Genomic DNA, 27,419 nt, shown 5'->3' with positions numbered 1-27,419 from the left:
ATAGTTTTTTTAGGCTCTGTGAATTTCTGTATTTATCCTGAGTCTGCCAGTTTTGTAGAATAGCCCCTAAACTTCATGCATTTAATAACTTCACAACCGTGCATCGGATTAAAACAAACTTTATATGTAAAATGCTTAGAATTATGTGTAGATTAATAATATGCCACTTTCATGCATGTTCAAAACTGTTTAAACTTGTTGTTTGCTTTGTTTAGCTATATGCCATGCTAAAATGCTTTATTTCATAACTAAATAACCGTAGCTCCAAACTTAATAAACTTTATATGTAAATGGGGTGGAAAATGCCTAGTTTAACATGGTGGCTTTACTTTGCTTGTTTAACAACTCTAAAATATGGTTTAGGGCAGAACAATACCAAACCTAAAATATGCACATGAGGAGTTTCCGGACTTGTTGTTTGTTGTTCCGGCCTCATTTAAACTTGTCTAGATAGGTAGTTTTCATATGCTTCATCTCTTGCCATGTTAATCAACATTTAATATTGTTGGGTACATAAACGAGATCGAACAAAATAACTTGAATGTGGTGTTTCGTCAATATGCAACTCATTGCATATTGAGCTCCACTTAACTTGTAGTTTTGCTTGTGCATATTGCCATGCCATGCCTCATTAAACCGGACACGCATTGTTACGACATATCTCTCAAGGTAGTTTTGGTGATTGATGACAACATGTTTGCAGACTAATCTTGTGCTTTGAATAGTTCACAGATTCTCCCCTGGCACGAGACGTTTTCTTCCCCTCGGAGTGTCTTTCAAGACGGTGTAGCTCTTTCGTTTCTCTCTCGGTGGACTAGTTGCGTAGAGGGCACCATACTATCAAGAGGGGGTCCGCTAGGGTTTTGCATGGGTGGAATCAACATGTACACATCAGCTTCTCACCCTCCGAGCTTGTCCATTCCTTTGAAGAGGTCTCTCCACTTTTCCTTGTCCTGTGTGGGTCCCAGCGGTAGTACCGCGCAACCCAGCCGTAGTACCGCTGAGGAGACACAAGCGGCACTACCGCTCCACAGCGGTAGTACCGCCCTTGTCTCCATAGCAGTAGCACCGTTGGGGTGCCTGGCACCACCGCCTCATCCTCAGCCTCATTGGAGAGATTCTCTCTCTCTCTCTCTTCAGTGTCCCAGTGGTAGTACGGCTGAAGGGTCACAAGCAGTAGTGCCGCTCCACAGCGGTAGTACCGCCCGTGACCCCGCTGCCGTAGTACCGCTGGGCTGTCTGGCTCCTACCGCCTCAACTCGAGGGGTCTTTTTCTCGTGTCGGGTTTTGCGGCACTAGTTGTGGTTGTAGAGGCGGCAGTACCATTTCAGGAGCGGTAGTACCGCCCCTACCACCACGGTAGTACCGCGTTGGGTCCTATTCCCTACTAGTCTCCTCTACGCGGCAGTGCCGCTGGCTGGTGCGGCAGTACCGCCCCCTCTTAGCGGTAGTACCGCCCTGTGCGGGGCTGGTTGGTGGGGGGCAACGGTTAGATTGTTGCCCCCACTATAAAAGGGAGTCCCCTTCTTCTCTTTGACCCACCTCTTCCTCCCCCAAGCTCCATTTATTGCTCAAGCTCCATTAAATGCTCCAAGCTCCATTTTCGCTCGATCTATCTCTCTAGCCAATCAAACTTGTTGATTTGCTCGGGAGTGGTTGAGAAGGCCCCGATCTACACTTCCACCAAGGGATTTTCGATTCCCCCACTCATCCCTAGCGGATCTTGTTACTATTGGGTGTTTGAGCACCCTAGACGGTTGAGGTCACCACGGAGCCATAGTCCATTGTGGTGAAGCTTCGTGGTTTTGTTGGGAGCCTCCGATTAAGTTGTGGAGATTGCCCCAACCTTGTTTGTAAAGGTTCGGTCGCCGCCTTCAAGGGCACCAATAGTGGAATCACGGCATCTCGCATTGTGTGAGGGCGTGAGGATAATACGGTGGCCCTAGTGGCTTCTTGGGGAGCATCGTGCCTCCACACCGCTCCAACGGAGACGTACTTCCCCTCAAAGGGAAGGAACTTCGGTAACACATCCTCGTCTTCACCGGATCCACTCTTGGTTATCTCTTACCTTTACTTGTGCAAGCTCTTTAGTGTTACTTCTCTTGCTTGCTTGTTTGCTTGTTGGTATTGCATCATATAGGTTGCTCACCTAGTTGCACATCTAGACAACCTACTTTGATGCAAAGTTTAATTTGATAAAGAAAAGTTAAAAATTGGTAGTTGCCTATTCACCCCCCCTATAGTCAACCATATCGATCCTTTCAATTGGTATCAGAGCCTCATCTCTTTATTAAGGACTTTACCGCCCAAAGAGTATGGTTGATACCATAGACGGTGTGGAGGAACACTCCGGTGTGAATCCGATCTCGTCTACGGGCGATGGGGGAACCTCGGTCTCCCGTGAGGAGTTCAATGTGGCCTTGGAGACATTGAAAACCTCCATGACGATCGAAGTTGAAAGCATGTTTACTAAATTTCTTGAGGGGCTTAAACTATCCACGTCACCGTTGAAAGTGGGTGACCCCGCCAACAAGGTGACAGATGCTATCCCCGACAAGGGGGAAGCTAGTAGTGAAAAGGCTCCTTCTTCTAGTGGTAAGAATGGCACCGGCATCTTTGCCCATGTGGAACCACCACTTGTTTATGGTGGATCGGTTCCTTCCACTCATTTGAATCATGCCGGTCCTCCCCCTAAGATTGTGAAAAATGAGGATTTTGATTCTTGGGTTTACCGCTTTAAACGTCATTTAAATCATGTGAACACTAACCTTTGGAGAATCATTGAAGAAGGTTTCTATCCACATGATCCAAGCAACTTCACTCCTCGAGAAGCCACGGACAATCAATTCAATGAGAATGCTCTCTTCATCATTCAAGATGCAATTCCACCCGAAGACCTACCTCATCTTCGTCCCTTCGCCTTGGCCAAAGATGCATGGCATTGTGTTGTCTCTCTCTACCGGGGAAGTACAATAATTCAACGCTCCAACTATGAAGTGGTACAAGATGAGGCCGATGAGTTTGCAATGAAAGAAGATGAAGAACCTCGTGAGCTTTATCGGAGAGTAACCAAACTCGCGGTCTCACTACGAGATCACGGGAGCAAGGACACGGATGACAATTGGATCAAGCGCAAATTCCTCAAGGCAATGATGCCCTATCACAAGGCCATGTCCTCCGTCATTCGTCAAAGACCGGACTTCCACACTTTGACCTCAAGCGAAGTGTTGGATGAGTTTGTGGCCATGAACATTTTGGACAAGACCGCCGACAATGCGGTGCTCCGTTCTCAACGGGCAAAGAAGCCTAACCTTGCATTGAAGGCCAAGCTCACCGTTGAAGAAGAAGAAGAAGAGGAAGAAGAGGAGAGCAACCCCGAACATACGAAGTATGCATATCATGAACACATGGCACTTGCTTCAAGGCAATTTTGGAGCAAGAAAAACTCGAGGCCAAACTTTAGCAAAAACAACTCGAGTGGCACGAGGGGCAAGCAACGTGTAAGGACCTGCTACAATTGCGGCAACGTGAGTCATTTTGTTGCGGAATGCCCGTATGAGAAGAGGGAAGACAATGGTGGCAAGCTCATCCGAAAGGACAAGGCCAAGTCGTTCCCCAACAAGAACAACTTCACCAAGAAGACTCCTCCCAAGGCATTGGTTGTACAAGAAGAGTATAATGAGGATGATGACGATGATGAAGATGATGAGTCGGTTGCCATGGCCTCCGTTGCCATTGCGACGACTTCACGGGTGTCTCTCTTCGACTCACCCAATGAGAGCATCACCGCCAAGTGCCTCATGGCTAAAGCCACCAACAAGGTAACCCCCAATATCAAAACTACCATCATTAATCATCCTTCTCCGACGGATAGCATTAATGAACTTGAGGGAGCTAATGTGGAGGCTAACGAGTTTGAGGCCTTTATGGGCAAACTCAAGGAAAAATCCAAGAAGCACTTTGTTGCTCTCTTGGAACAACTTGGTGAAGCCAATGACATGATCGAGGCTCACGAAGACACCATCACTAAGATGGAAGGGCATAGTCGTGACTATGCCGATGAGATTTTGGATCTTTCCAATGCTCTTGAGGAAGAGCATGGTCTTCGTTTGGCTCTTGAGGAGTCACACAACGTTGATCATGCTAAGTTAAAGAAAGATTATGATCATGTCCTCATAGTTTCTCATGTGCTAAACTCCGAGAAGGCCGAACTTGAGGTTGATCTTGCTAGACTCAAAGAGGAGTTTGATCTACTTGACAAGGCTCACAAGGTCTTGAAGGGTACTCATGCTAGCCTCAAAGAGTCTCATGATCAACTTCAAGTAAAGCTAACCAAGGAAAAAGCCACTTTCCCTCGTATGATGTTAATTGATAATGCAAATGCTACTAACCCGTGTTGTGAGCATGTGCATCTCATTGAGGAGAACGCTAAGCTAAAGGGGCAACTTGAGAGAGGTCTTGCGACTTGCATACAAGGCAAGAAGAACCTCAACGATCTCTTGATCAACCAAAAGGGAGTTGTGGCCAAGGAAGGGGTTGGGTACATGCCCGACTCCAAGAACAAGAAGAAGAATGACAAGACCAAACGACCTCCTCCTCTCATGCAAACCTTTGTGAAGGAGGGAGAGAGTGCCTCCAAGGATAAGAAGAAGAACAATGTCAAGAAGGGCAATGTCACCCCTCCCAACAAAGCCGATGATTTTAATCCTTCTTATGTGTTATGCCGTGCTAGTGATGGGCATGTTTATGCCAAATTTGTTGGTTCTCCTCATGAATACATTGAATGGTCTATTTGGGTTCCAAAAACCCTTGTTACTAACATCAAAGGACCCATTACAAAATGGGTACCTAAAACCAAGCATTGATCTCTTGTAGGTGTTTGCTTCCGGTGGGGGATCATGGTTGCTCGATAGCGGAGCTACAAATCATATGACCGGAAGCAAGGACTTGGTGGTGGACGTGCACAAGGTTCCATCTATGCTCACCAATGTCGACTGGGTGACGCCTCATCTTCTAAGGTATTGGGACTTGGCAAGGTGGTCATCTCTCATGATCTCACGATCGAGAAGGTCATGCTTGTTGAGTCCCTTGCATACAATTTACTTTCCGTTCGTCAACTTGCAATCATGGGCTTTGCCACTTTCTTTGATATCGATACCGTGGCCCTCTTGTGGAGCAAGACTCTTAAAGTAGCTTTTGTTGGGCATGTCGAGAACGGTCTATATGTGATTAACTTTTCGGAGCGACCCACTAAGACCGCGACATGCCTAATGGCTAAAGTTGATGTGGGATGGCTTTGGCATCGCCGTTTAGCCCATGTCAATATGAGATCTTTGCAAAGTCTCCTCAAGGGGGACCATGTCCGTGGACTAACGAATGTTAGTTTTGCTAAAGATCGTGCTTGCAGTGCCTGTATCAAAGGAAAGCTACATGAGAAGGCTCACCCTCCCACGACTATCATTTATTCAAAGAGGCCTTTGGAGCTCCTTCACATGGATCTCTTTGGGCCTCCATCCTTTATAGTCTTGGAGGTAGGAAGTATTGCTTGGTGATTGTGGATGACTACTCAAGGTACACGTGGGTGTATTTCTTCAAGAGAAGAGCGAGACCCAACAAACCGTCATTGACTTTGCAAATGAAGCACAACGTCAACACAATGCAAAGATCTTGACAATAAGAAGTGACAACGGCACCGAGTTCAAGAACTACACCTTGGATGAGTTTCTTAGTGATGAGGGAATCAAGCATCAATATTCCGCACCCTACACCCCTCAACAAAACGGTGTTGCAGAGAGGAAGAACCGGACGTTGATGGATGCGGCAAGGACCATGATGGCGGAGTTCAAGTCTCCGTACAACTTTTGGGCCGAAGCCGTCAACACCGTGTGTCATGCATCCAATCGGCTCTACCTCCGCAAGGGCTTGAACAAGAATCCATACGAGATACTCACTGGTAACAAGCCCAACCTCATGTACTTCCGGGTATTTGGGTGTAAGTGTTTCATTCTCAAGAAAGGTTTTCGGTTGTCTAAATTTGAGGCTAGAGCTTATGAGGGCATATTTGTTGGCTATGCTACAAACTCTCATGCTTACCATGTCCTCAATAAATCCACGGGACTTATTGAGGAGACGTGTAACATGGAGTTTGATGAGAATAACGGCTCCCAAGTGGAGCAAAGTGGCACTTGTGATGTAGGTGATGAAATTCCTCCCCAAGCCATAAGAAGAATGGGTGTTGGCTTTATCCTACCCATTGAGGAACCCCTTTTGGCCGAAGGAGAAGGACAAAGCACCACTCAAGTGGAGCCATCACCAACCCAAGGCCCACATGCTTCCGAAGTTCAACATGAAGGCTCTCATCTTCAAGAACATGACCAAGGGCAAGATCACGCTCAAGACGGTGTTGACACATCAAGTGATGCCCAAGGTCAAGTTCTCTCCTCCGAGCAAGTTCAAGAACAAGAACAAGCCCAAGACGACGCTCAAGATGATCAAGTGACCACTCCTCGTCTCACCCCCGAGGAGGAATTAGAGCGTCGTGCCGCCAAGGTTGCTTCCAAGCTCTCTACAAAGGATCATCTCATGACGAATGTGCTTGGAAGCTTAAGAAAGGGGGTAAGCACTCGTAGACAATTAGCAAATTATTGTGAGCATCACGTGTTTGTCTCTTGTGTGGAACCCCACAAGGTCTATGAAGCGCTAGAAGATCCGGATTGGCTCAATGCCATGCATGAAGAACTCAACAACTTCGAGCGCAACAAAGTGTGGAGATTGGTGCCAAGACCGACCGGGAATCACAATGTCATAGGAACCAAGTGGATATTTAAGAACAAGCAAGATGCCCATGGGATTATCATTCGCAACAAGGCTCATTTGGTAGCACAAGGCTACTCCCAAGTCGAGGGTATCGACTACGGTGAAACCTTTGCTCCCGTTGCTCGTCTTGAATCCATTCGCATGTTGATTGCATATGCTTCTCATCATAACTTTAAGTTACAACAAATGGATGTGAAGAGTGCTTTTCTTAATGGTCCTATTAATGAGTTGGTTTACGTCAAGCAACCCCCCGGGTTCGAGGATCCCTACTTTCCCGATCATGTGTATCAACTCGATAAGGCACTCTACGGCCTTAAACAAGCCCCAGGTGCGTGGTATGACCACCTTACCGAGTTGTTACAAGACCGTGGTTTTGAAGTTGGGCTAATCGACCCCACTCTTTTTACCAAGAAGGTCAAAGGGGAGTTGTTTGTGTGCCAATTATACGTTGATGATATTATCTTTGGTTCTCCTAACAAAGCTTTCAATGAGGAATTTGCCGCTCTCATGACCTCAAAGTTCGAGATGTCCTCCATGGGAGAGTTGAAGTTCTTTCTAGGGTTCGAAGTGAAGCAAAGAAGAGAAGGAACCTTCATCAATCGATCCAAATACACTCAAGACATGCTCAAGAGATTCAAGCTAAGTGACGTCAAGCCGGCTTCCACTCCAATGCCCAACAATTGCCAACTTGACTTAGATCCCAATGGTAAAGTGGTGGATCAAAAGGTATATCGTTCCATGATTGGATCCTTGCTTTACCTTTGTGCATCTAGACCGTACATCATGTTGAGTGTGGGAATTTGTGCATGGTTTCAAGCCGCACCTAAGGAAAGTCACTATGTGGCGGTCAAACGAATCTTTCGATATTTGGCTCATACCCCTAACTTTGGCTTATGGTACCCAAGAGGATCAAACTTCAAGCTTGTAGGGTACTCGGATTTTGATTGGGCGGGAGACAAAGTGGATAGGAAGTCCACTTCTGGAGGGTGCTAATTCCTTGGTTGCTCTTTGGTAAGTTGGTCTTCCAAAAAGCAAAGTTGTGTGTCTCTCTCGTCCACTGAGGCGGAGTATGTTGCCGCCGGTAGTTGTTGTGCACAAATCCTATGGATGAGGCAAACTTTAAAGGATTACGGTGTCACTTGTGGCAAAGTGCCTCTTTGGTGTGACAATGAAAGTGCCATCAAGATCTCTCTCAACCCGGTGCAACACTTCAAGACGAAGCACATTGAGATTCGGTATCACTTCATCCGGGATCACATTATGCGAGGAGAGATCGAGCTCAACTATGTCAACACTCATGACAACCTTGCAGATATTTTCACGAAGCCCTTGGATGAAGCAAGATTTCGTGAGTTAAGGCATGAGCTAAATATCATTGATTCGAGCAATGTGGCTTGAACCCTTGCACACCCCACCATGCTCAATTTGTTGTCTAGTTTAGGTGTAGGCATGGACATAGGGGGAGTGTTGTTCTCTCAATGAACTCTCCCTCCCCCCATTATGCATAAATTGATCAAGTCTTTCACTTTAGCCATTGTTGATGGTACTTGTGTTTCAAAGATGAGTTTTGGTCATGGGCCCAAGATTAAAATCTTCGCGGCGCCATACCTCTTGACTCAAACATAGGTGGCCTCGGCCACCGCCCTCTTTTGAAGAGGTGTGTCTTGGTCGTTTGCTCGTGTGCTCTCTCTTCTTGCCGTTTGTGTCTTTCCTTCAAGCAAAAGCCTTGTTTGTTTGGTTGCTGTGGCGTGCTGGGCGGTACTACCGCTGGTGGTGCGCGGTACTACCACTCATAAGCGGTACTACCGCCCCCCAGCATGGTACTACCGTTGTGGGACAAGACCAGGGGGTTATTTCGAGGGCAGGAGGAGGTTTCTTCTCCCCCATACCCATTCGCTTCGCCCCCTTCTTTCTTCTTGTAAGTGCATCTAGTGCCACCCCTAGTTGGTTTTGGAGTATTGACGACAAACCTAGTTGAGGGACTAATGTGTTTGTGAGAATTGCAGGATAACACAGGTAGAAGTCCCTCATTGATTCGGTTTTCCTACCAGAGATGACCCCTAAAAATGTATGAAGACATTGATGTTAAAGGTGGTATATGAAGATATTCTCATTGAAGACTATGACAAGAGAAGATATCGCATGAAGCCTATGGAGCTCGAAGACTCTGTTCATTCGTAGTTCTATTTCTTCTTTATTGAGTCATAGGAACCACCGTACTGTTAAGTGGGGTCCAAGAGAACCAGTCAGAATGACTGAAGTGATGCTTAACCAAAACCTATGTCTTCGAGTGAAGACTATGAGAGCGAATCTTGTCCAGAGTCAGACAAGTCAGCTTTGCTTGTAGCCCAAGTAAAGTTGCTGTGTGAGTTTGAAATCTGACCGTTGGAACACGTGTCAGTTCCTTAGTGACCCAAGGTCATTTCGGACAAATCAGGTCGGGTTGCCTAGTGGCTATAAATAGCCCACCCCCTACAACCATAAATGGTTGGCTGCTCAGAGTTAGAGTACGGCTTTTGTCGTTTGAGAGCAACCCACCTCGAAGCCTCTGAGAGAGAATTCCTTGCGAGGATAAAGCCCTAACCACCCAGAGCCAAAGAGTGTTAGGCATCACTAAAGTCTTCTTGTCTGTGTGATCTGAAGACTTATTACACTTGAGGACTGTGAATCCTCCAGCCGGTTAGGCGTCGCGTTCTGAGCATCCAAGAGACATTGTGGATCGCCAGTGAACGAAGTCTGTGAAGGTTTGGGAGTCTACCTTGAAGACTTACCAGAGTGATTGGGCGAGGTCTGTGTGACCTTAGCTCAAGGGGAATACGGTGAGGACTGGGTCTCCTGAGCTGAGTGTTCAGGACTGGGTGTCTGGGACTGTGTGTCCTCATGTTTAAATACCTAGCCGCCCTAACCAGACGTACAGTTGTCACAGCAATTGGAACTGGTCCAACAAATCATTGTCTTCAACGAGTCACTGGTTTCATCCTTCCCTTCCCTTTACTTTCTGTTGGTCCTTGTGAAGTCATTATATGATTGCACTATCTTTTGTCTTCACTAAGTGACTGCGTGTTCTATTTGGCTTCATAATATCTTCCTACCTGATCCTTACTACATTGCTACTATTAGTCATTGTGCTTTCACTTCATTGAATATTTGACTATGGTTTGTCTAGTGTAGTCTACCTTCCGATGCATGGTAATAGGTTTATTTCTCTCGTTTGTCTTCATAACTTCCATGTTTTGAAGACTTTCATAAAAATCGCCTATTCACCCCCCCTCTAGTCGATATAACGCACTTTCAATTGGTATCAGAGCAAGGTACTCCCTTGTTCTGTGTGATTCGGTTTAACCACCTGGAGTTTTAGCTATGTCGACTGTAGGGATAATTAAAGTTTCCGCTGCGTGCCCCGTCTTCGATGGAACTGAATATCCCTATTGGAAGAATAAGATGCGCATGCATCTTGAAGCCATTAACGTCGACCTATGGTATGTCATCAAGAACGGCGTTCCCAAGGCTGGAGAAGGTGTCACTTCTGCTGACGTCAAGAAGTTCGATCAACTGGACTCTACTACCAAGAATATCATCTATGGTCATCTGACCAAAGGACAGTATGGCCGCGTGAGTGTGTTGGAAACGTCTAAGCTAGTCTGGGACTGGCTCTCCAAGGTCAACGAAGGCGTCTCAACCCAGAGAGATCAGAGAATCAGTGTCCTTCGCAACCTCTTCAACCACTTTAAGCGAAATGACAATGAGAATGTCCAGCTCACGTTTGATCGACTCACTGACATCACAAATGAGCTTCAAGCCCTCGGCGCTACTGAGATCACCAAGCATGAAGTCGTCAAGACACTACTGAGATCACTTGACAGTTCGTTTGACACCCTAGCCCTGATGATTCAAGAACATCCTGATTTCAAGACACTCGATCCGTCTGACATACTTGAGAGGCTCAACACACATGAGTTTCAGCTTTCTGAGAAAAGAGATATCTACGGTCCAAACTAGGGCGAACTCGTGCCTTGAAGGCAAAAGCTGTCTCCTCATCTGAAGAAGAATCTGACAGCAGTTCTGATGATCCTGAAGACATTGGAAAGGAACTTGCTATGCTTGTGAAGAAGTTCCAAAAATTCACCAAGAAGAAAGGTTTCAGAAAGTCTTCACGATCAAGCTCAAGGAATGATGAAGCTTCTGCTCGTGACTACAACAAGAAAACATGTCACAAGTGCAAGAAACCTGGCCACTTCATCTCTGAGTGTCCGCAGTGGGACAATGAGAACAAAATGAAGAAGAAGAGCAAGTAATATGACTCTGACGACAAGAAGAAGAAGAAATACTCAAAGTCTTCTTCCAAGTCTTCCTCAAAGTCTTCATCACACAAGAAGAGTTCATCTGGCAAGGCACGTGCGTTTGTTGGCAAGGAAATGGATTCAGAGGAGGAGTCCGCTTCTGAGGAGGCGGAGGTGGAGTCTGAGGAGGAGTCCTATTCTGGCGTTGCAAGTCTGGCTACAGGATACGTTGCCAAGTCCATCTTCAACACTGAAGACAATGACTTCATCACCGATATCGATGCAAATGACAAGGACTACTCCGCTCCTACCTACTGCTTCATGGCACGCGGTGCCAAGGTAAACACACGCACTACTCACTATCAAACATCTAGTGACGATGACTCTGATTGTGGTTCAAGACCCAGCTACAAAACATTTGCTAAAATTGCAACTGAGCAACAAAAAGCCATGGAACATATTCAAAAACTGTTAGACAAAAGCGATGATCTGTTAGGCGCTGAAATGACTCGATCTGAGTCCTTAATTGAAGACATAAAAAAATCTTCACGTTAAGTATGAGGAACTTGAAAGTCGTCATGAAACGCTCTCAACAACTCATGAAAAGCTTTCCTACGATTATCTTCAAAGGAAGCAAGATCTTGAGAAATTGAGAGCGTCTCATGAAGATCTTCAAAAAGAAAACGAGTCACTTCGCGCCAAATAGATCAGTTCCGCGCAGGAAGGATTTGAACCACCATGTCTTAAATGCATCGAGCGTGACAATGCTACTTCTGTTGCTGAGTGTTCTACTGCTGCTACTGTTGCAATATCTTCAACTGTTGATGTGGTAACTAACCCCTCTGCTGAGGATACCACTGCTATTGCTGATGAGAATGCTAGGTTGAAGACATTGCTTGAAACAGGGATGTACAAAAGTCTCAAAGGGCATCAGACACTATGTGATGTCCTCAAAAGGCAGATCCTGAACCGAAACCCTAGTAAAGAGGGTGTTGGGTTCGTAAGGAAAATGAATGCCGATGGCTCTTACTGGAAACCTGAGCAATACCCCAAAACCACATGGGTTGCTGCAAAGGAACCTTCAGCAGATCCATCCAATCTATCTGGCTTCACTTGTGCTAACCCCATTGTCATTGATGAATCCTTTGATGCAAACTATAAACTGTTTAAGAATCAAAATGGTGAAGTGTTTGCCAGGTACATTGGTACTAACTGCAGGAATGGACAGCCTATTAAGAAGATCTGGGTGCCAAAAAGGTGTTTGGAAAATCTTCCTGTGAATGTCATCATGACACCACAGATGAAGAAGACAAACCCCAGACCACAGGCTTCATATGGCCCAAAGGCTTCATACAGACAGAGGACTCACCTGAGTCGCACTAACGCAAATGTTTTGCAGGGAAACCATACTCAGGCCTATGAATATGAGTGCGGTTCATCGAACCGCCATGTTCATAAGACCAAGAACTATTCTGCTTATTCTTATGAGTACTATTGTCCACCTGCAAGACTGTTTGCTAGGGCTCCAAAGCCAAAGTTCTCAGATGCTGCACTTAGACTTATTGCTTCTAAGCCACCCTTGAAGATGTGGGTGGCTAAGAAAACTTAACTCTCTTTTGCAGGGAAAGGTCTCCAGCAGAAAACCAAAATCATCTGACGCTATTGCTGGGGACCTTAAACATCTTGTAGGGCGCAAGATCAAATGCCCGAATGGCCTTACTATGTACTTCGTTCCTGAATCACTTGCTACTCTCCCTATTAGTCCTAATCTGGATCTAAGCTTTCATAACCCACTGGTTCGTCAAATGTTTTTGCTTCACAATTCTCTTCGTGAAGCCTATCCCCCTAACTACACTGTAGGGTACGACACCAGCGTCTTCAGAATGGATTATTGATAGTGGATGTACCAATCACATGACTGGCAAAAGAAGCCTTCTTATGGACTCAACCTTACGTCCATCCAACAAGAGCCACATCACATTTGCTGACACTGGTAAAAGTAAGGTATTGGGTCTAGGTAGAGTTGCAATCTCAAAGGATCAACACATGGATAAAGTCATGCTTGTTGAATCCCTTGGCTTCAACTTAATGTCTGTCTCAATGCTTTGCGATTTGAACATGATTGTAATGTTTGGAAAATATCGCTGCCTTGTTCTAATGGAATCTGACAAGTCTCTAGTGTTTCAAGGGTATCGGAAAGATGATTTGTACGTGGTAGATTTCTCAGCAGGACCACAGCTTGCCGTATGTCTTCTAGCAAAAGCTTCAGAATGCTGGCTCTGGCATCGGAGGCTAGGGCATGCTGGCATGAGGAACCTCCACACCCTTGCAAAGAAGAAGCATGTCATAGGCATCGAGGGCGCCAAGTTCAAGAAAGATCACTTATGCGGTGCCTGTGAAGCAAGAAAGATGACGAGGGCCAAACATCCCTCGAAGACAATCATGACAACCACTCGACCCTTCGAACTGCTCCACATGGATCTTTTCGGTCCCACTCATGACTCAACTCTTACTACTACTGCTTGTCTCTATGGCTTTGTCATTGTTGATGATTATTCTAGATATACTTGGGCGCACATAATCCTCTACAAGACTGAAGTGCAGGATGTCTTCAGACGCTTCGCCAATCGAGCAATGAACAACTATAGCGCCAAGATAAAGCACATCAGAAGTGACAATGGCACTGAATTCAAGAACACTGGCCTTGATACATATCTTGATACTTTGGGCACCACACATGAATTCTCAGCTTCGTACACGCCACAGCAGAATGGCATCGTCGAACGCAAGAACAGAACACTCATTGAGATGGCCCGAACGATGCTAGATCAATACAAGACTCCAAGAAAATTCTGGCCTGAAGCCATTGATACTGCATGCCATACAATCAATCGTGTTTATCTTCACAAGCTTCTGAACAAGACATCTTATGAGCTCCTTACTGGCAAGAAGCCAAATGTCAGTTACTTCAGAGTATTTGGCGCCAGGTGCTGGATCAAGGATCCACATCACACTTCAAAATTTGCACCAAAAGCACATGAGGGTTTTATGCTTGGATATGGAAAGGATTCGCACTCCTACAGAGTCTTCAATCTCTTTCATTATAAAGTGGTTGAAACAGTGGATGTGCGGTTTGATGAGACTAACGGTTCACAAAGAGAGCACCTGCCAAATGTGCTAGATGAAGTTCCATCCAGCGAATCAATCAAGCTAATGGGAACTGGAGGAATCATACCCTCTGAAGCTCAACCTGAAGAGGAACTTATCATCTCCGCACCTGATCAACCTGAAGATAATGCTCAGCCTGAAGACAATCCCACTAACAATGACAATGATCAGCAAGAGTAAAATCTTTGCCCTGTACATCCTCGTGTTGCCAATGAAGTGCAGAATGAGAGAATAATTGATAGCATCAATGCACCTGGTCCCCTCACTTGTTCAAGGGCAACTCAGCTAGCAAATTTCTGTGGGCACTTCGCATTCGTCTCAATAACAAAACCCAAGAAAGTTGAAGAAGCCTTCATGGAGCCTGAATGGATTCAAGCTATGCAAGAAGAGCTTCAACAGTTTGAGCTGAATAATGTATGGGAACTGGTTAAGCGTCCTGATCCTCGGAAGCACAACATAATAGGCACCAAATGGATATACCGCAACAAGCAAGATGAGCATGGTCAAGTTGTCAGAAACAAAGCTCGTCTTGTTGCTCAAGGATATACTCAAGTGGAAGGCATTGACTTCGATGAAACATTTGCTCCAGTGGCTAGACTTGAAGCCATACGCATACTGCTGGCCTATGCAAATCATCATAACATACTTCTATATCAAATGGACGTGAAGAGCTCCTTTCTCAATGGCAAGATTGAAGAAGAAGTGTATGTTGCACAACCGCCTGGCTTTGAAGATCCAAAACATCCTAACATGGTATACAAGCTCAACAAGGCACTGTATGGCCTCAAACAAGCCCCTTGGGCTTGGTATGACACACTCAAATACTTCCTGAAGAGCAAAGGCTTCATACCTGGTTCCCTCGACCCCACTCTCTTCGCAAAGACATATGATGGTGAACTGTTTGTGTGCCAAATATATGTGGATGACATTATCTTTGGCTGCACCAATCAGAAGTACAGTGAAGAGTTTGGATATATGATGCAAGAGCAATATCAGATGTCCATGATGGGAGAGCTGAAGTTCTTCCTCGGTCTTCAAATATGTCAGCAACGCAACGGCATCTTCATATCTCAAGAGAAGTATCTCAAAGATTGCCTGAAGAAGTTCGGTTTGCAAGACTGCAAAGGCTTCACGACGCCAATGCCAGCCAAACATCATCTGGGTCCCGACGACAATGGTAAAGAGTTCGATCAAAAGGTATACCACTCCATGATTGGTTCTTTACTTTATCTATGTGCATCTAGGCCAGATATTATGCTTAGTGTTTGCATGTGTGCTCGATTCCAAGCGGCACCAAAGGATTCGCATCACTTAGCTGTGAAGCGAATTCTTCGATATTTGGCTCACACCCCAACTCTAGGATTATGGTATCCAAAGGGCTCAGAGTTTGATCTGGTTGGATTATCGGATGCTGATTTTGCTAGTGACAAGGTGGATCGCAAGTCTACATCAGGCACATGTCATTTTCTAGGACGATCACTTGTATGTTGGTCTTCAAAGAAGCAGAACTGTGTATCTCTCTCCACTGCTGAATCTGAATACATTGCTACTGGATCTTGCTGCGCTCAGCTTCTGTGGATGAAGCAAACACTCAAGGACTATGGCATTCATCTGAAGCAAGTGCCACTCTACTGCGACAACGAAAGCGCCATCAAGATTGCCAACAACCCAGTTTAGCACTCGAAGACAAAGCACATTGAAATTCGTCATCACTTTCTCAGAGATCATGTTGTGAAGGAAGACATTGATATCATACACGTCAACACTGAAGAACAATTGGCAGATATCTTCACCAAGCCGTTGGATGAGAAGAGATTTTGCAAGTTACGGTGTGAGCTAAATATCTTGGAATCCTCAAATGTCCTGTGATCAGGCACACATCCTAACACTTATGCATATTGATGACTTAGATGTGCAACACACGAAGTAAAGTATATCTTCAATCAATGAAGACATACATTCTAAGTGTGAATACATTAATGTGGAATTTGACTTCGGAGCGCCACGATAATTGTGCACCGTGTCTGGGTCTAATACTTCCTATACGGTGGGTAACGCCACCACCAAAGGTTCTGCTCGAAGTGTTTCACTCGTGGCGTTACATTTGCTATGTATTCACATTTGGTTTGGCTTCAATTTCAACATGTCTTCATGATTATCTTCACTATGTTGAATATATATATATATATATATATATATACTAGTGTTCTGTCCTCTACAGCATTCACTTATAGCTATGTCTTCTTGTTGAATCTTTTGAACTAAGTGAATGTGATCGGACCCTAACCTCTCTATGCTTTCTATCTCAAACTCTATCTCTCCAAGTCATATGCATTCTATTGAAACTGTTAAATGTCTTCTCTGCGTCCTTCTCAGCAAAAGATACAGAGACAAACATTAAGTCCGTTTTCAATGCTCATTCCTTCACCTGAAACCCGAAGAAGTGGGAACGACCACCCGACAATCCAGGCGTGCGTGGGACGTGGAACAACCCCCGATATGCTGCATGACTGCCACGTGTCCCTCAGATGTGAATCGCCAGAGGCACCTGTGTAATAACGCAGTGCCGCCTCTGTACCTATAAATACACACCTCACCGCAGTCATTATCTCTTCTTCCACTCCCGCACGAACCCTAGCGCCACCGCTAGCCCTTGACGACGCCGGCGACGAAGCGCTTCGCTGCCGCAACCTCTCCGACGCCATCCTCACGCCGACCGCGGACATCGTCTTCTCCGCCGTCACCGTAGGTGTCCTCCGTCGCCAAGTTGGGGCACGGACGATCGAACTGCTCGACCTCCTCTTCCACTCCATCCAGCAGTTCTTCGTGTGGTAAATAAAACTTCCTTTTTACGGCCCCTTTGATCCTATAGCTTTGTCACTTTCTACCACAAGCAGTTTCTATTCACACAAGATGTATCTCTTTCATACTGCATCTCATAACATGCCTAGTATATTCACTTATGCTTCACAAAGTAGTTAGATTCCTCACTTGTACTGATCTCTGGATTCGTACAAATCTGGAACCAACTCCTTATCTATGAGTGAATGTCTTCGCACGATGAGGTCAATGTCTTCTAACCTGATTTATCTTCAAAATCTTCTGAGAATGCATATGACCTCTTCCCCTTCCCTCGCACCTTAATGCTGTCACAGGTACATGTCCGTGGGAGAATCCCTTGGTTCTCATAGTCTGCATTCATTTGCAGAATTCTTACAGCATCATATAAATTCTCCCGAAGCCAGTTCCTGTTTGTCCAGCAAACGAAAGCCCTTGAAGCCTTTGAACGTATTGAAGCCTTTCAGTTTAAAATTCATGGCTTCAGAGAAATCTGCAAGGTAGGGAGGCAGATAGCGTCGTGGCGGAACATCAAGAGATCTGCCTGATGACCTCTCAGAACTTTACAAGACAGATTCTCAAGAGGACTATAATCAGCGCAAGACCCGAATCCAGTGGATTCGAAGATATTGGGCAGAACAATGGTTCAAATACCGGTTTGTGACCCAAGAATATGCTGAGAAAAATGCCATCAAGCGACCGTGGGGAGACATCCTATATAAGAATCTTCAACCCAGGTCCAGAGAAGAAGCCATTGAACAAGGCTTCTATCCCTGCATGGTCCGTGGGCCACAGCCTGCAGATGCACATCCATCGTCACTACTATGGTGCCGTGACGACAATTTGTTCAAGCGCAACTTCCAGTTTGCCAAGAACTCAGCGAAGCAAAACAAGAAGTCTTTGAGATTAGACTTCAACCCTGGTCCCTCTGCTCCCCGTGCCGATGGAACTCGCGAAGCTGAACCCAATCTTCTTGGGCCCTTCTACAACCTTGAAGGTCTCATCACCCATATCGTGGTTCAAGGGACTGCCATAAATGAGCCTGCAGATGACGCTGACTCAGATGAAGCGCCTGCAGCGCCGAAGCCAAAGAAACTGAAGCAGCCAAAAGCTTCCAAGCCTGCCTCTGCACCACAAATCTCACGGGCGAAGCCATTGGCCACTGCACCTCCTGAAGACAGTGTGCAGTCTGAGGATTTGTCACGCATCTCCAAGCCCCAGAAGGTCAAGATGCCTCTGCCACACACCGGCCAAGAGCTGACAGCTGCTGCCATACTACGCAACGACGCCATTGATCTGTCCAGTGATGAAGATCTTGCAGATGACGCTCTTGAGCAGCTGATCAAGAGCAAAGAAGAAGCAGAAATCTTCAATGATCTGCCTCTCTTTGACGTGACAATCATCCACAACTTCATTGATGAGTGGTTTGACACGCCCAACCTCAGCTTCGAAGATCTGCAACTTCCAATTGGCCTCAGTGTCGCCTTCCATGGCGCCATTGCTTCAGAGTTAGCTATCGCCCAGCGCATTGTTGAGCTGAAGCAAAAGATTGACTATGAAAAAGCTCAGTTCAAGAAGCATATGGCCAAGCTCAGCGTGCAAGAGAAGATTATGCTGCACGAGCTCAAAGAAGCCTTTCTCAAGAAACGCGCAGAAGCTCAGGGTTCTAGGGAGCGCATGAAGAGCCTGGCTGACAAGTGTGTGCAAGGCTACAACGAGGCTGAGAAGCGCAAGGCCCTTGGGCGTCCGGGCATTGATCCCAGGATGGCTGCTAAGCAGAAGAAGAAGCCCACTGTGGCTGAACCCAACGCACCAAGGCAGGAAGCAGATCCCATTGTCTTCCCAACTAGCATGACTGGCTCGAAGCCAAAGGCCCGGTCAACCGCTTCAGAGCTGAAGAAAACGAGGACTGCTGGGGCTGAAGCAAGGAAGAGGAAACATCCTGAAGCCTCTACTACTGCCCCCTCCAAGAAGAAGCGGAAGACCAAGAAGGAACGGGCTGCTCCCACAGAGCCCTTGATTGTTGAACCCATCTCCATGGTTCGCCCTGACACTGAACCTCAAGAACGTCAACTGACTGTCCATGAGCCTGCTTTCATAGAGGCTCATGAAGCTGAAGACTTTCCAGCAGCTGATCCCATCGCTGCTGAAGACATTGGTCACCATGACCATGTTGAAGATGATGCAGTTCTTCCTCAGCTCGAGCACCAACAGGCATCATCGCCTGTGCTAACGCACAACGAACTCATCAGCATTGGTCGTCCTCTGACGCCAATTGCTCAGGATGCATCATGGGCTGATCGCCCACAAGCACAAGAGGAAGAAGACTTTGAGGCCCAGCCAACTCCAACTCCACAGGCGTCGCTAGCGTTACACAGGCTTCGCAAAGGACCAAGGCCTCCAGTCTCTGAGTCTGAAGCTACAGTTGCTGAAGACATTTCGGCTGCATCAGCTGATGAAGAAGAAACCCCAAAAACTGCTACTTCCCCGTCCCACCAAGAAGCTGTTCTCGAGGGGAACGTGACTATGACCGACCCTCCAGCTCGTCAAGTGGAGGTTGAGAATCTTGAGGCTGCCACCACCAACACCAATGAAGCCGCTGACGCTGTCATGGCTGAAGCTAATGTGGAGCCTTCACCAACCCAAGCACCAGAAGTCAGCGAAGCCACCGATCCCACTGCTTCTGTTCCTGCGCCTGCTGCTGGTCCTCAGTTCGACTATCATGTTGAGCACAGGCCTCAGGTATAGAAGCCAATCCCAAGATTGCCCAGGTTTCCAAGTCCTGCATCAGCACCTGGATCCTTCAATGTCAATGGCTTCAGAGCAGACAACACTTTCTTCAATAGCTCCAGGAACCCCTACTCAAGGGAAAGAATATCATCTGATCGGTTCTGGAGCTATCCGCAGCGAAGCTATTAGTCCTGCATTCTATACAATCAAGGTCGCATCTTCCCACACAAGCGTCTTTACATTGAAGCAATAGCTGGTCTGCCCTGCCTGGAAGAAGCTCTGGATTGCTTCAAAGAGGTTGGATTGCTGCCGTTCGTCACCGACCAAGAGCATTGGAATGAAGAGTTGCTGCTCCAATTCTATGCCACACTTCACATCCGCGGGTACAACAGAGATCCGAAGACTTGGGTCCTGGAGTGGATGACAGGAAACGTCCATCACGAAGCCAAAGCCTTTGACATCATTGAGCTCACTGGTCTACCCACTCCTGGCGATCTCTATGAAACTGGCTGTCAGATTCACAGTGAAGCTGTGGAAAGCATCTTTCAGAAGCCTGAACCCAACATGAGTCAGATGCTCAGTATGATGAAGCCATTGCCCCAAGATGCTGCATATCCCAAAGAGTTCTTTGTTGAAGACCTTGAGTATCTGCCAAGGACTATTTATCACATCATAAGGCGAACTCTCTGGCCAATCAAAGGACACTCTCCACATGCCAAGCTGGAAGGTGCAATGAAGACTTTGGTCTTCTATATTCTTCATGGCAAATGCTTCAATGCATAGGACTTCTTCATCCACCAACTTGCTGCATCAGGCTCTGATCTTTTTGGCTTGAAGTTCTACGCCCCATGGATAATGCGGCTGATCAAACTTCACTCCGCTATCTCATATCAGCCATCTGCTCGCAATCATCGGATCTTTCTGCCTGATGTGGATATGTCTATTGAAGCCATTTATCCTGAGCCTGCCAAGGAACCTCTAAGTCTTCAGAATGCGGAGCATCAAAGTTTTTCTCAGAACATTGAAGGAGTTGAAGCAGTCACTCGTGTGTATCCTTTGGCTGGAACTACACGTGCACCACATCCTGCCCTCACTGAAGCCACCGACAGCACAACTGCCCAACGACCCAAGAAGCGCACTCGTGTTCTTAATGACCGAGAACTTCTGGTGGCTCTTCATCAGAAACAGGATAGGCATCATGACTGGCTGAAGCGCCAAATGCAAAGCCTCTTGGTGGATGTCAATCGCATTCGCAATCTTGCCACCAAGAATGCTTTTGTTGCCCATGAAACCTCTTGACGCACATGGAAAGGGCTGACGCTGATGTGCTCTGAAGATGATCTTCAAGAGGATGGCTTCTCTGAACGCTTCAAGTTTGACTCCACACCTCCTCGAAGGGCAGTGCTGCGACGCACTCCATCTCTTGAAGACTCTGAGTTCTCTTCCTCTGCTGCAACTGTGAATGCCAGAGTGATCGAGGATGAAGACGATGCTACTTCGCCGCCACCTCCTTCAGCACGCTTCGACACTGCTCCAAGTTCTTCTGCACCGCCAAACACCACCGACGACCCTGCTGCTTCACCTACTCTTCATGGGAACGAGTAGATGCTCTATGTCTTCAAACCTTTTTGGTCCTTACTGACAAAAGGGGGAGAAGCATGTGAGTTTGATAGTCTTCAAGCGGGTCCATATGGGCGGGTGCTTTATATTTTGCTTCGTGTTTACAACTCTCGTTTTGATACACTTGGTTCTTTGAGTTGTAACACTTAAACTCAATGGTCGTCTGCTACTTATTTTCCACTTTGTGATGCGATATTAAATTCCGCATGTGCGACGATAAATTCCGCACTTAGATCATTTTCCAGACGTCCATTTTCCATTATGCATGTCATTATCTTCATTACCTTCACATGCATAGTGGATTGTCATCATAAGTTGAAGAGGATCTCCACAAGCACAACCTGCCATGTGCATTTGCATTCAAAAGCAAATTACTTATATGCACATCTTCAGGGGGAGCCCTTGCAACTTATGAAGACAATTCCTTATCCTTTACAATTTCACATATTATATTCCCCGTTGAAAACTTCAACTAGTTTGTCATCAATCACCAAAAAGGGGGAGATTGTAAGTGCATCTAGTGCCACCCCTAGTTGGTTTTGGAGTATTGACGACAAACCTAGTTGAGGGACTGATGTGTTTGTGAGAATTGCAGGATAACACAGGTAGAAGTCCCTCATTGATTCGGTTTTCCTACCAGAGATGACCCCTAAAAATGTATGAAGACATTGATGTCAAAGGTGGTATATGAAGATATTCACATTGAAGACTATGACAAGAAAAGACATCGCATGAAGCCTATGGAGCTTGAAGACTTAGATCTTTCGTAGTTCTTTTTCTTCTTTGTTGAGTCATAGGAACCACCATACTGTTAAGTGGGGTCCAAGAGAACCAGTCAGAATGACTGAAGTGATGCTTAACCAAAACCTATGTCTTCGAGTGAAGACTATGAGAGCAAATCTTGTCCAGAGTCAGACAAGTCAGCTTTGCTTGTAGCCCAAGTAAAGCTGTCGCGTGAGTTTGAAATCTGACCCTTGGAACACGTGTCAGTTCCTTAGTGACCCAGGGTCATTTCGGACAAATCAGGTCGGGTTGCCTAGTGGCTATAAATAGCCCACCCCCACAACCATAAATGGTTGGCTGCTCAGAGTTAGAGTACGGCTTTTGTCGTTTGAGAGCAACCCACCTCGAAGCATTTGAGAGAGAATTCCTTGTGAGGATAAAGCCCTAACCACCCAGAGCCAAAGAGAGTTAGGCATCACTTAAGTCTTCTTGTCTGTGTGATCTGAAGACCTATTACACTTGAGGACTGTGAATCCTCCAGCCGGTTAGGCGTCGCGTTCTGAGCATCCAAGAGACATTGTGGATTGCCGGTGAACGAAGTTTGTGAAGGTTTGGGAGTCTACCTTGAAGACTTACCAGAGTGATTGGGCGAGGTCTGTGTGACCTTAGCTCAAGGGGAAGACGGTGAGGACTGGGTGTCCTGAGCTGCGTGTTCAGGACTGGGTGTCCGGGACTGTGTGTCCTCAGGTTTAAATACCTAGCCGCCCTAACCAGACGTACAATTGTCACAGCAACTGGAACTGGTCCAACAAATCATGGTCTTCAACGAGTCACTGGTTTCATCCTTCCCTTCCCTTTACTTATTGTTGGTCCTTGTGAAGTCATTGTATGATTGCACTATCTTTTGTCTTCACTGAGTGACTGCGTGTTCTGTTTGGCTTCATAATATCTTCCTACCTGATCCTTACTACATTGCTACTATTAGTCATTGTGCTTTCACTCCATTGAATACTTGACTATGGTTTGCCTAGTGTAGTCTACCTTCCGCCGCATGGTAATAGGTTTATTTCTATCGTTTGTCTTCATAACTTCCATGTTTTGAAGACTTTCATAAAAATCGCCTATTCACCCCCCTCTAGTTGATATAACGCACTTTCAGGAAGGATTTGTACCACCATGTCTTAAATGCATCGAGCGTGACAATGCTACTTCTGTTGCTGAGTGTTCTACTGCTGCTATTGTTGCAATATCTTCAACTGTTGATGTGGTAACTAACCCCTCTGCTGAGGATACCACTGCTATTGCTGATGAGAATGCTAGGTTGAAGACATTGCTTGAAACAGGGATGTACAAAAGTCTCAAAGGGCATCAGACACTATGTGATGTCCTCAAAAGGTAGATCCTGAACCGAAACCCTAGGAAAGAGGGTGTTGGGTTCGAAAGGAAAATGAATGCTGATGGCTCTTACTGGAAACCTGAGCAGTACCCCAAAACCACATGGGTTGCTACAAAGGAACCTTCAGCGGATCCATCCACCCTATATGGCTTCACTTGTGCTAATCCCATTGTTATTGATGAATCCTTTGATGCAAACTATAAACTGTTTAAGAATCAGAATGGTGAAGTGTTTGCCAGGTACATTGGTACTAACTGTAGGAATGGCCGCCCATGAAGAAGATCTGGGTGCCGAAAAAGTGTTTGGAGAATCTTCCTATGAATGTCATCATGACACCATAGGTGAAGAAGACAAACCCCAGACCACAGGCTTCATATGGTCCAAAGGCTTCATACAGATAGAGGACTCACCTGAGTCGCACTAACGCAAATGTTTTGCAGGGAAACCATACTCATGCCTATGAATATGAGCGCGGTTCATCAAACCGCCATGTTCATAAGACCAAGAACTATTCTGCTTATTCTTATGAGTACTATTGTCCGCCTGCAAGACTTTTTGCTAGGGCTCCAAAGCCAAAGTTCTCAGACGCTGCACTTAGACTTATTGCTTCAAAGCCACCCTTGAAGATGTGGGTGGCTAAGAAAGCTTAACTCTCTTTTGCAGGGAAGTGTCTCCAGCAGAAAACCAAAATCGTCTGACGCTATTGCTGGGGACCTTAAACATCTTGTAGGGCGCAAGATCAAATGCCCGAATGGTCTTATTATGTACTTCGTTCCTGAATTGCTTGCTACTCTCCCTATCAGTCCTAATCTGGATCTAAGCTTTCATAACCCACTGGTTCGTCAAATGTTTTTGCTTCACAATTCTCTTCGTGAAGCCTATCCCCCTAACCGCACTATAGGGTATGACACCAGTGTCTTCAGAATGGATTATTGATAGTGGGTGTACCAATCACATGACTGGCAAAACAAGCCTTCTTATGGACTCAACCTTACGTCCATCCGACAAGAGTCACATCACATTTGCTGACACTGGTAAAAGTAAGGTATTGGGTCTAGGTAGAGTTGCAATCTCAAAGGATCAACACATGGATAAAGTCATGCTTGTTGAATCCCTTGGCTTCAACTTAATGTCTGTCTCAATGCTTTGCAGTTTGAACATGATCGTAATGTTTGGAAAATATCGCTGCCTTGTTCTAATGGAATCTGACAAGTCTCTAGTGTTTGAAGGGTATCGGAAAGATGATTTGTACGTGGTAGATTTCTCAACAGGACCACAACTTGCCGTATGTCTTCTAGCAAAAGCTTCAGAATGCTGGCTCTGGCATCGGAGGCTAGGGCATCTTGGCATGAGGAACCTCCACACCCTTGCAAAGAAGAAGCATGTCATAGGCATCGAGGGCGTCAAGTTCAAGAAAGATCACTTATGCGGTGCCTGTGAAGCAGGAAAGATGACGAGGGCCAAACATCCCTCGAAGACAATCATGATAACAACTCGACCCTTCGAACTGCTCCACATGGATCTTTTTGGTCCCACTCATTACTCAACTCTTACTACTACTGCTTGTCTCTATGGCTTTGTCATTGTTGATGATTATTCTAGATATACTTGGGTGCACATAATCCTCTACAAGACTGAAGTGCAGGATGTCTTCAGACGCTTCACAAATCGAGCAATGAAGAACTATGGCGCCAAGATAAAGCACATCAGAAGTGACAATGGCACTGAATTCAAGAACACTGGCCTTGATACATATCTTGATACTTTGGGCATCACACATGAATTCTCAGCTCCGTACACGCCATAGCAGAATGGCGTCGTCGAACGCAAGAACAGAACACTCATTGAGATGGCCCGAACGATGCTAGATCAATACAAGACTCCAAGAAAATTCTGGCCTGAAGCCATTGATACTGCATGCCATACAATCAATCGTGTTTATCTTCACAAGCTTCTGAACAAGACATCTTATGAGCTCCTTACTGGCAAGAAGCCAAATGTCAGTTACTTCAGAGTATTTGGCGCCAGGTGCTGGATCAAGGATCCACATCACACTTCAAAATTTGCACCAAAAGCACATGAGGGTTTTATGCTTGGATATGGAAATGATTCGCACTCCTACAGAGTCTTCAATCTCTTTCATTATAAAGTGGTTGAAACAGTGGATGTGCGGTTCGATGAGACTAACAGTTAACAAAGAGAGCACCTGCCAAATGTGCTAGATGAAGTTCCATCCAGTGAATCAATCAAACTAATGGGAACTGGAGAAATCATACCCTCTGAAGCTCAACCTGAAGAGGAACTTATCATATCCGCACCTGATCAACCTGAAGACAATGCTCAACCTGAAGACAATCCTTCTAACAATGACAATGATCAACAAGAGCAAAATCTTCGCCCTGTACATCCTCGTGTTGCCAATGAAGTGCAGATTGAGAGAATAATTGATAGCATCAATGCACCCGGTCCGCTCACTCGTTCAAGGGCAACACAACTAGCAAATTTCTGTGGGCACTTCGCATTCGTCTCAATAACAAAACCCAAGAAAGTTGAAGAAGCCTTCATGGAGCCTGAATGGATTCAAGCTATGCAAGAAGAGCTTCAACAGTTTGAGCTGAATAATGTATGGGAACTGGTTAAGCGTCCTGATCCTCGGAAGCACAACATAATAGGCACCAAATGGATATACCGCAACAAGCAAGATGAGCATGGTCAAGTTGTCAGAAACAAAGCTCGTCTTGTTGCTCAAGGATATACTCAAGTGGAAGGCATTGACTTCGATGAAACATTTGCTCCAGTGGCTAGACTTGAAGCCATACGCATACTGCTGGCCTATGCAAATCATCATAACATACTTCTATATCAAATGGACGTGAAGAGCGCCTTTCTCAATGGCAAGATTGAAGAAGAAGTGTATGTTGCACAACCGCCTGGCTTTGAAGATCCAAAACATCCTAACATGGTATACAAGCTCAACAAGGCACTGTATGGCCTCAAACAAGCCCCTTGGGCTTGGTATGACACACTCAAATACTTCCTGAAGAGCAAAGGCTTCATACCTGGTTCCCTCGACCCCACTCTCTTCGCAAAGACATATGATGGTGAACTGTTTGTGTGCCAAATATATGTGGATGACATTATCTTTGGCTGCACCAATCAGAAGTACAGTGAAGAGTTTGGATATATGATGCAAGAGCAATATCAGATGTCCATGATGGGAGAGCTGAAGTTCTTCCTCGGTCTTCAAATATGTCAGCAACGCAACGGCATCTTCATATCTCAAGAGAAGTATCTCAAAGATTGCCTGAAGAAGTTCGGTTTGCAAGACTGCAAAGGCTTCACGACGCCAATGCCAGCCAAACATCATCTGGGTCCCGACGACAATGGTAAAGAGTTTGATCAAAAGGTATACCGCTCCATGATTGGTTCTTTACTTTATCTATGTGCATCTAGGCCAGATATTATGCTTAGTGTTTGCATGTGTGCTCGATTCCAAGCGGCACCAAAGGATTCGCATCACTTAGCTGTGAAGCGAATTCTTCGATATTTGGCTCACACCCCAACTCTAGGATTATGGTATCCAAAGGGCTCAGAGTTTGATCTGGTTGGATTATCGGATGCTGATTTTGCTAGTGACAAGGTGGATCGCAAGTCTACATCAGGCACATGTCATTTTCTAGGACGATCACTTGTATGTTGGTCTTCAAAGAAGCAGAACTGTGTATCTCTCTCCACTGCTGAATCTGAATACATTGCTGCTGGATCTTGCTGCGCTCAGCTTCTGTGGATGAAGCAAACACTCAAGGACTATGGCATTCATCTGAAGCAAGTGCCACTCTACTGCGACA

The sequence above is a fragment of the Triticum urartu genome, chromosome 3A (genome assembly GCF_056163025.1).
Source record: "Triticum urartu cultivar PI428250 chromosome 3A, HENAU_Tu73, whole genome shotgun sequence".
In the NCBI taxonomy this organism is placed as follows: Eukaryota; Viridiplantae; Streptophyta; class Magnoliopsida; order Poales; family Poaceae; genus Triticum; species Triticum urartu.
Note: the sequence above shows the minus strand (reverse complement) of the source record.